General features: G+C 38.6%; 1 pseudogene; it reads left to right on the top strand.

Annotated features, from left to right (window-relative positions):
* The first annotated feature begins 4,664 nt into the window (after positions 1–4,664).
* On the top strand, positions 4,665–5,095 carry LOC129518198 (histone H3.3A-like; annotated as a pseudogene).
* The last annotated feature ends 5,931 nt before the right edge of the window (positions 5,096–11,026 follow it).

Below are 11,026 nucleotides of genomic sequence, written 5' to 3'. Positions count from 1 at the left end.
CAGGGACCCCCTGGGCACAGTTTTGAATGTGTTCTGAACTGATTTACACACATCACTAAAGCAACAAATCTCTTACCATTTGTAAAATGGACTCAGATAAGACTACACAGGTTAGTCAGTTAGTCATCCCTGGAAGGGATGGGGATTCACAGAAAAAGCATGAGAAATGGCAAGAGGAAGGTATACTGCCTGGATCTCTAAGGAAGTATCTGCTGGTTGTGGAATTACAGCCAGTAATATATAGATACAAAATACATAGAAACTAAAGCACCCCTATACAAACCTCCTTGCAGATTATGAATATATATATATACACAGTCATATTCGTCACCCACACTTATTGAGAACTGAGAAGTCAGGGAAAAGAAGGGATGTGGACACATCAGTAAGATTTTTGAAAAGATTTTATTTATTTATTTGAGAAAGAAAGAGAACATGAGCAGGGGATGGGGGGGCAGAAGAAGAGGTAGAAACAGAGTCCCTGTTGAGTGCAGAGCCCCGACATGGTCTCCATCCCAGGATCTGGAAATCGATCTGAGCTGAAGTTAGACGCTTAACCGACAGAGTCACTCAGGCGCCCAGACACATCACTAGGATTAAGAAGTAAATCTGACTACTCAACAGCTATTTATTAAGCCCCTACTGGAGTCATATTATTGTATTAAGTGCTGCAGAGGCAAAGGAAGAGAGAAAGAAAGAAAAATTCTTCAACAGCTTTATGCCCTAACTAAATTAAATGTAGAGAAGAGGAAATAAAAATGGTGGAACTCCATTATACAAACTACCAAAATTAATCACAATCCCTTCCAATAAGATTATAAAGTTATTAATCTGGCATGTCCCAACCATGGAGCTAACAGCAAGGATTTAAAATGGAGTGAAGATTAAAAAGGGGGTGAGGGAGTAGGGGAAAAATAAAAAGGAGGTACAAGATAGGAAAGTCAAGTGGTGATTTTATTAAATAAAAGTTAAAAATACTTGTTATGGTTGAATTCACAGATGAATGTTAAAATTATACCAAGGAGTTATTACTGATGACCTCCTAGAAATTATAGTCCAACTAGTCACATATGGTGGGAAATAGCAGAAAGGTTTGCAAAAAGGACAAAAGTAAAAACAAACCAACAAAAAAACTTTTGATAACATAGAAGAGGCTATTTAGAATAAATAAGGCCATGTAAAAACAAAAAAGGGATTTGTTAAGCATGTGATGATGAAGTGGAGTGAGATGACAGTATTTTTCTTAGTGTTCTTGTATCACACATATATTTCAAGCCATTTGTAACTTTTTTTTAAAAGATTTTTATTTATTTATTCATAGAGAGAGAGAGAGAGAGAGAGAGAGAGAGAGAGAGAGAGAGAGGCAGAGACCCAGGCAGAGGGAGAAGCAGGCTACATGCAGGGAGCCCGACGTGGGACTCGATCCCGGGCCTCCAGGATCACACCCCAGACTGCAGGCGGCGCTAAACCGCTGCGGCGCTAAACCGCTGCGCCACAGGGGCTGCCTGCCATTTGTAATGTTTATTAAAAGACTCAATAGTTAATGACGTTATGATGATCCCACATCAGTTTCTCTTCCCTTTCCCAGTTTACAAGTATGGAAGTTAGGTTAATCATGTATTGTTTGGAATTATTCACATCTGCAGTATCAACTCGGTATCTTGACATATAAATAAAGGTGTTAAGATATTGCCAATTATAGGACTCCTTCACTTGGGGCTTTTTTCCCCAAGATTTTTTTTTTTTTTAATTTATTTATGATAGTCACAGAGAGAGAGAGAGAGAGAGAGAGGGGCAGAGACACAGGCAGAGGGAGAAGCAGGCTCCATGCACCGGGAGCCTGATGTGGGATTCGATCCCGGGTCTCCAGGATCGCGCCCTGGGCCAAAGGCAGGCGCCAAACCGCTGCGCCACCCAGGGATCCCTTTCCCCAAGATTTTAAAAGTTAAGAGAAACTTGGAACCACCTAATTGACAACACTGAAGCTATTATCTGGCCCTAATTTTAAGAGTGCTCCTGACTTATAGACCTTTGCATGCTCATTGTTTGTGATAAAAGAATTGTTCAAATTCATACATAATTAAAGTTTAACTCTTTATAGCATGGGCCCATGTTATTATTAAAGAATAAATATAGTACCTCAATTTTAAGTGAATTTTGGACTATCATCTTACTACAGATTCAAAACCCAAATACAGTTTATCACAGGAGTATGGCACACATTACTTTGTGTGCCAGCTGACCACTTGACCAAAGGTTATCTACCCAGAACCTTTTATTTATTTATTTTTAAACGATTTATTTATTTATTTTACAGGGGGGAGGAGCAAAGAGAGAATTCCAAGCTAACTCCCAGCCAAACACAGAGTGAGAAGCTGGATGTGGGGTTCAATCTCAGGGCCCCGAGACCATGACTTGCAGAAATCAAGGGTCGGATGCTCACCTGACTGATCCAGAACCTTGTAGTACAGGAATTATAACTATTATCTTCCTGAGGAAGGGTCTCTACTAGTTGCCTGACACAGCATACACATTTTGACAGGCCCTGGCTTGATACTGGGTACTGCATGACACAAAGAAACTGCAGGCTACTGCTATCATTCCTCAGATTTAGCTTAAACTTTACTTTCTCTGGTTAGTACTAGAAGGTCTCATTCATTTGTCTGGTTGTTGTTGGTTTTACATCAGGTGAGGCAGGGGATGACTTGGCCATGTGCCTCTCATCATCCAGCTAGCCCCAGGAACACTTGGGCTTGTTCAATGGTGGTGATTATAGGGTTCCCAAGAGCAGCAAAAGAGAACAAGCAATTTTCAAGTCTCCGTTTATGTCATATTTGCTATAGTCCTATTAACCAAGGCAAGTCACATAGGCAAGCACAAAAATACTGTGAGAGGGAAATGCTCAAAGGGATGGACAGTGGGAGGAAATCATTGCAGTCCTTTTTGTCAATAATATTCCATAATTATTATGGTAGTTCTAATTATATGAACTCATCCTCTGAGTTGCTCATGTTAAAAACCTCAAAGTTATTTTCTACCTCTTTTTATTTTTCCTAATATAACATGGGAAATCATTTAAATTAGTTAAATAAATTTATTTTTTGGGAAATCATTTTTCTCAATACTTTAAGAATTTTGCTATTAATAAAAATAATGATCACAAATCACAAATTATTGTTTTGATTAATCATACTTGAAAACTGAAGAGAAATAACATAATTGATAAACTAAAATGTTAAATTTATTTAAAGTCCCTTATAAGAAAATGTTACTTAATATCCCAGTAATATATTTCATTGTGTGTTTTCATACAAATATGCAGAGGTCACCACCAATAATAATAAGTGGTAATATTTAAAGTTAGAAAAAAAAATATTAAGTAGTACTCCTGGCTTAGGTGATTGTGTATATATGCCTTTTATCTGAGGTTGGCAGCAAGTGAAATTAAATGATTTTCCAAATGACTGCACTGCTCTAAAATATCCCTGTGTCTGCCTTCCCCCTCTCTGCCTCCTGATTGTAGAAGCACAGAGCAAAAAGCCCTCGAGTTCCTCAACCGCCATGTGAAACAGAATATATTCCTGGACACCTAAAACCTCTGGTATGTATGGTTGTTCAAAACTAGTTTTCTAGACTCCTTCTATCCTTTTGAGCAGCTGAACAAAGGTTGTGGCTCTTACTTGGGAAAGAGTCCATCGGGAGTGCTGTGAACCATCTTACAATGACTTAAAGATGTTTATTTTTCTCTCATAACATAAAGTCTGAATATATATGTGCCTGCTGACTTTGATTCAGAAACTTGACAATATCAGAACCGGTATGTGCTGATTTGACCTTTTTTCTCCTTTTTGAATCCTTATAAGATGGCTGACCCAGCTCTATATATCTAGCAGACCCAGTGTGATATATAAACAGGGGATCCAAGTGACACCTGGGTGGCTCACTCCATTCAACATCCAACTCTTGATTTTGGCTGAGGTCTTGATTTCAGGGTGGTGAGATCAAGCCCCAAGTCGGGCTCTGTGCTCAGGGCTAAGTCTGCTTGTCCCTCTCCCACCTCTTCCCCTTCTGCCCCTCTAACTTCCCCCTCATGCTCAAGTGCTCACTCTCTCTCTCTCTCTTAAATAAAATCTTTAAAAAAAGAGTATCCAAAAGTTAATGGTTCTTAAAGCAAGATTTCCCAAAGCTGAGTGATACAGTCAAGGAAAATAATTTTCCCCCTACCCTTCTATGTTCTTGCCTGAGATCCCCCATAATAAAAGATTGATAGAAGAAAAACAGAAGTTTAGTAACACGTATACCTCCTGTATACCTGGAAGAGACCCAGGAAAACGGAGTAACTCCCTAAAATGGCCAGAGCCACCACCTTAAATACTATTTCCAGCTAAAGACAAAAGATGTTGGGGAATGGGGGAGCCAGTTAAGAGAGGTCACCAGGAAAAGCACAGTAAACAGGTAACATTGTTATGCAAATATAGGTCTTAGCCTTCTCCACTGACAGATTCCTAGAGATTCAGAGTCATCCTCTTCTAGCAATACAGAGAAGAGAACACCCTTAACAAATGGAGATTCGAATTGTGTTCCCAGTCGCTTGCCAACAGCTCCTTAGCTCGCCAAGCTCCAGCCAAAGGAGAAGGGGGGTTAAGTAAGGAGGTCTCTGTACCATGGCTCCTACAAAGCAAACTGCCCGCAAATCGACCGGTGGTAAAGCACAGAGGATGCAACTGGCTACAAAAGCCGCTGGCAAGAGTGCGCCCTCTACTGGAGGGGTGAAGAAACCTCATCATTACAGGCCTGGTACTGTGGCACTCCGTGAAATTAGACGTTATCAGAAGTCCACTGAACTTCTGATCTGCAAGTTTCCTTTCCAGCGTCTGGTGCGAGAAATTGCTCAGGACTTCAAAACAGATCTGCGCTTCCAGAGTGCAGCTATTGGTGCTTTGCAGGTAAAATGGAGGCAAGTGAGGCCTATCTGGGGGGCCTCTTTGAAGAAACCAGCCTATGTGCTATCCATGCCAAACGTGTCACAATTATGCCAAAAGACATCCAGCTAGCACGCTGCATAGGTGGAGAACATGCTTAAGAATTCACTATGATGGAAAACATTTCATTCTTAAAAAAAAAAAAAAAATTTTTTTTTCTCTTCTTCCTGTTATTGGTAGTTCTCCGAACATTAGATTTTTCCCCCCCCATGGGGTCAAAAGGTACCTAAGTATATGATTGCAAGTGGAAAAATAAGGGACAGACATCAGGTATTGGCAGTTTTTCCATTTTCATTTGTGTGTGAATTTTTATTTATTTATTTTTTTTTAATTTTTTTTTTAATTTATTTATTTATGATAGTCACGCAGAGAGAGAGAGAGAGGCAGAGACACAGGCAGAGGGAGAAGCAGGCTCCATGCACCGGGAGCCCGATATGGGATTCGATCCCAGGTCTCCAGGATCGCGCCCTGAGCCAAAGGCAGGCGCCAAACGGCTGCGCCACCCAGGGATCCCTGTGTGTGAATTTTTAATATAAATGCGGGGACATAAAGCATTAATGCAAGTCAAAATGTTTCAGTGAACACGTTTCAGCAGTTCAACTTTATAACAATTATAAACAAAACTGTTAAATTTTTCTGGACAATGCCAGCATTTGGATTTTTTTAAAACAAGTAAATTAATTTCTTTCTTTCTCTTTTTCTTTCTTTCTTTCTTTCTTTCTTTCTTTCTTTCTTTCTTTCTTTCTTTCTTTCTTTCTTTCTTTCTTTCTTTTCTTTCTTTCTTTTTTTAAGATTTAATTCAGAGAAAGAGAGAGAGACTGAGAGGCAGAGACACAGGCAGAGGGAGAAGCAGGCTCCATGCAGGGAGCCCGATGTGGGACTCGATCCCGGGGCCTCCAGGATCACACCCCAGGCTGCAGGCGGCGCCAAACCGCTGTGCCACTGGGGCTGCCCAAGAAGTAAATTTCTTATTGATGGCAACTAAATGGTGTTTGTAGCATTTTTATCATATAGATTTCATCCATTCACTATACTTTTCTGACTTGTTCTACATGCAAGTACATGTTTTTAATGTTGTCTGTCTTCTGTGCTGTTCCTGTAAGTTTGCTATTAAAATACATTAAACTATTTAAAAAAATGGAGATTCTCCTTATAAAAGGAAGTTTCCCTCACAAAAAGGTAACTTCTACTGTTTTCAGTTTTTCTTGTGTCCGAAGTTTTTCAAAATTAATCAGCCCCAAATAATCCTTATGCCAAAGAAGCATATTTTTGAGGTGGCAAATTCTGTTTCCCTTCAGTGGCCAACAGTAAGTTACTAAATTTTTTTTTTTTTGCAAGTTACTAAGTTATCTGAGAGAGACTCACTCCTTTTTTTCAGCAAATGTTTATTATTATGTGGGGAGCACACACATTAGCAAAACAGTAATAGCCCTGTTCTCAACAAATCCTATATTGCAAATTTTTTTCTTATAATGTATTTTATTCTGATGAAGTTACACAAGTACATATCACTTTTTAAAGTGCACTTAACTTAGAAAAATAGACAAAGTCTCTAAAGGTTTACAAATAAAACATAAATTTTTAATGTAAAGAACATTTTAAAATATTTTAGATGGCAAACAAGGCTTACTATTTTTGATGTAGACCAAATATGTAATGTTATTCTATTTTTTAAAATATTTTATTTATTTATTCATGAGAGACCCAGAGAAAAAGAGAGGCAGAGACACAGGCAGAGGGAGAAGCAGGCCCCATGCAAGGAGCCCGATGTGGGACTCAATCCTGGGACTCCAGGATCACACCCTGGGCTGAAGGCAGGTGCCAAACCTCTGAGCCACCCAGAGATCCACAGTGTAATGTTATTCCATAACAAGTGTGTAACACACTGGTAATCCACTTGGATTTGCAGAATTCTTATTTGGAATAGAATCTGATGAGAAATAAATCTAAGTGAATTTCAGTGCAGGTGTTTCAATAAAATTATCACTACAACAGCCTGTTACATCAAAATCTAATGCAGGGGCACCTGGGTGGCTCAGTGGTTGAGCATCTGCCTTTGGCTCAGGTCGTGATCCCAGGGTCCTGGGATCAAGTCCTACATTAGTCTCCCCACAGGGAGACAGCTTGTCCCCTCTGCCTGTGTCTCTACCTCTCTCTGTGTCTCTCATGAATAAACAAAATCTTTTTTAAAAAAGAACAAAATACAAAATCTAATGCAAAACACAGTAAGATTGAGAATGTAAGATTATTATTTTCCCTTTTGCCAGAATTCTACAGTAGCAAAAATCACACCCACTCATTGAATTGAATGTTCAGGGGGGGAAATAATGCCACTGTCTGAAGGCGCTCAGTGTTTGGTGTTGTTAAGAGAGAAGATGATGCACATTACAAATTATCAGAGTTTATTTGAGCAAAAAATCAATTTGCATCTAGCAGTGCCAAATGAAAAGTGGCTAGGAGTATTCTGCAATAGGCGCCAGGAGAAAAGACTGCATAGAGAAAAGTGCAGAAGCAAAGAAATTATTTGACTGGCTTAAGGCTCTGTTGGCTATTTGTGCTTGGCTGTCCTTAGGTTTTGATTTCATAATCTTGAGGCATTTGCATGCTTAGATTAATTTGCTTATATAGGCCGCTAAAACATGAAAGCCACCTCATTTAATTAATTTAGCAGTGTCAAGACCAGTGCTTCTCAGGTGGCTAGGGTTCTAGGCAGGGGCACCAGTACCATGACTGAATCTACTTAGAAACAAATTTCTAGGACTTATACTCTTTGGGCCTGATTTTTTTCTGCTCATGAGGTAGTGATGTTATGTTTAAAGAAGGTCCACTTCTGCTTTAACCTCACCACTCAGGCCAACAGAATAATAAGGAAAACTTGACTAAGTATGGCAAACTGAAAAATCACAACTAGAATTGTTCTTGTGGCCTCTGCAATACTAGAAAAACTTTCCTTTTTTTTTTTAAAGATTATTTATTTATTCATGAGAGACACCGAGAGAGAGGCAGAGACACAGGCAGAGGGAGAAGCAGGCTCCACGCAGGGAGCCCAACATGGGACTCGATCCCAGGTCTCCAGGATCACACCCTGGGCTGAAGGCGGCGCCAAACTGCCGAGCCACCTGGGCTGCCCGGAAAAACTTTCCTTTTGTTGTCACCAAAGTCATGGTGAGCATAGATGAACATTTGTAGAGTAACAAGCAACTACTGGAGCTAGGACTCTACAAGCCTAAGAGGAAACACTCTGTTAACTAGCAGCCCTGTAAAATCATCAGATTTATTCACAATCTGAAGAAGTTACATCTGGCTACCAATATAAACTCTGTAGCGCACACAAAATTTTAAATATTTAGATAAACTTTTTTTGGTAATATTTAGATAAACATTTATAATAGAGTCATTGTCCAAAAGTTGTTTCCTTTTTTTTTTTTTAAAGGACTGAAGATGAAGGTACCATATTTAACTGCACAAAAAAGCAAGCACACCCCTTGACTGAGATCAGGTATAAGGAGCAAAGATCACAGACATTGAGAACTTAGGATTTCTGATTTGGAGGCAGAAGGGGAGGGTGTTTTGGAACAAGTTGCCCATGACAGACTGATTTCTTCTGACTCATCAAGATTGGCTCTTTGGCTATGTCAAGAAGATGCCATCCTCTTCCATTCTCATCCCCTCCCATTCTCCCAGGCCTTGAATGTCAATAAGTAATGTTAACATTAATGTTTAGGTGCACCTAGTGATAAAGTACTTTTTAAAAATTAAAGGCCACATTATGTGTTTCAAGTTACCAACAAACTTGTGATTTGTGTCTAATTAGTAATCTGTCTTTGGGGTATGATGATATTTGGTTTAAAGCCTAGTCATGAGGAAAGGGAGGATTTCTACTGCTGAAAATGAATAGAGAAAAGTGAAGACCCTTTTGTTTGAGGATACTAGAAATATTAGAAATGAAGATGAAAATGAAACATAGTCGAATAATGTTAATTCCTTCTGAAATTAAAAAAGATCTAACAAGGTTTAATTTAACTTCATTTAAATTTAATTTAAAGTTGAGAGGCACTACTATAACACCATGTAACTGGAATTTTTTTAAAAATTTATTTATTTATTTATTTATTTATTTATTTATTTATTTATTTATTTATACATTTTATTTATTCATGAGAGACAGAGAGAGAGAGAGGCACAGACGCAGGCAGAGGGAGAAGCAGGCTCCATGCAGGGAGCCCAACGTGGGACTTGATCCCGGGTCTCCAGGATCACACCCTGGGCTGAAGGTGGTGCTAAACCGCTGAGCCACCTGGGCTGCCCATGGAATTTTTTTTAAAAGATTTATTTATTTATTTGTTTGTTTGTTTGAAAGAGAGAGATGGAGAGCAAGCATGAGTGGGACGAGCAGAGGGAGAAGAGCAAATCCCAAGCAGACTCCACACTCAGCCCAGAGCCCAATGCAGGGCTTGACATGAGGCTCGTTGCTGGGCTCAATCTCATAACCCTGAGATCACAACCTGAGCCAAAACCAAGAGTCAGATCCTTAATCAACTGTGTCACTCAGGCACCCCAACTAACTAGAATTTGAATAAAAACTTAGGGGCACCTCACTGGCTCAGTGAGTGGAGACTATGACTCTTAATATCAGGGTTGTGAGTTCAAGCTCCATGTTAGATGTAGAGATTACTTAAAAGTAAACTCTTTAAAAAAATAAGTAAAAACTTAAAAATAATTAACAAATAATAAAATTTATAATAAAAATTGGAACTTAATAAAAAAAAGAAAAATTATACCAAACTTTACTAATTTTCAAAAAAAGAAATAGATAAAGCTGAGAGGTGGTAACCTTCTAGGCAGTATTTAAAAACCAGCTTTCTTGTTTACAAATGCTCATTGTAACTCCACAGACTGGCTGACATAGAATTTTGGATTAGCTTAAACATTAATTGTGGAATGTTTCATGTTGGGCTTTTCTCTTTTTTCACAAGTACATATCCCACTCTATATTTTTTATTTTTATTTTTTTAAAGATTTTATTTATTTATTCATGAGAGACACAGAGAGAAGCAGAGACACAGGCAGAGGGAGAAGATTACTCCCTATGGGGAGCCCTTTGCAGGACTTGATCCCAGGACCCTGGGATCACAACCTGAGCAGAAGGCACTCAATCACTGAGCTACCCAGTGCTCCCAAATCCCGCTCTTTAAATTTACAAATAATGATAGATGTTTTCAGCCTCAGTTAGATGATTTTTTTTAAATCCCATATGTATTTAAGAATTTATTTAAAATTTTAAAAGAATTTATTAAAATTGAATATTTTTTATAGTGTAGTGGGTAATAAAAATAAATGAAAAAATACTATCAAATCTCACCTTTATCAAAATCACCCTTTATCAAGGAAGTCAGCAAATGACTATAAAAATCATAGCTCTAAAATATAGAACGTAGGTGAATGTAAAGCTTTTTCTGTTTGGCAAATCTTCCAGTATATTTGTTGTGCCTTACTTTTTTTAAAAAAAGTTTTTTTTTTTAAATTTATTTATTCATAGAGACACAGCTAGAGAGAGATGCAGAGACACAGGCAGAGGGAGAAGCAGGCTCCATGCAGGGAGCCCGATGTGGGACTCGATTCCCGGTCTCCAGGATCACGTTCTCGGCTGCAGGTGGCGCTAAACTGCTGTGCCAGGGGCTGCCCTTGTTGTGCCTTACTACAGTCAAAACAGTCAGCTGGAGTTTACTAAGTCCTAGGACCCAAATGAAAAATGTTTTTTTCTTATTAATGGGGAAGATCCTTTTCATACCAACAGAAATAAAATAAGTTTGAGCATTGATACAAGAATTGTCAAACTGAAGAACACTTCTATAAGGGCTCAATCTAGTTCTTTAATATCAGCAACATGAAGGAAGATATTTTACTCATTCGCCTTTTATAAATACATATATTAAAGAATAGGTAGCCCATTGTACGTTTAGCTGTTCTATAAATTTTGTATACCTTCATGGTTTTCACTGTGGTTTCCCTTAACTTACTTTTATTGGGATAAAGTTGGTGGA

This window comes from Nyctereutes procyonoides, unplaced genomic scaffold (assembly GCF_905146905.1).
Source record: "Nyctereutes procyonoides isolate TBG_1078 unplaced genomic scaffold, NYPRO_anot_genome, whole genome shotgun sequence".
Lineage (NCBI taxonomy): Eukaryota > Metazoa > Chordata > Mammalia > Carnivora > Canidae > Nyctereutes > Nyctereutes procyonoides.
This window is presented reverse-complemented; position numbering and strand designations above follow the sequence as displayed.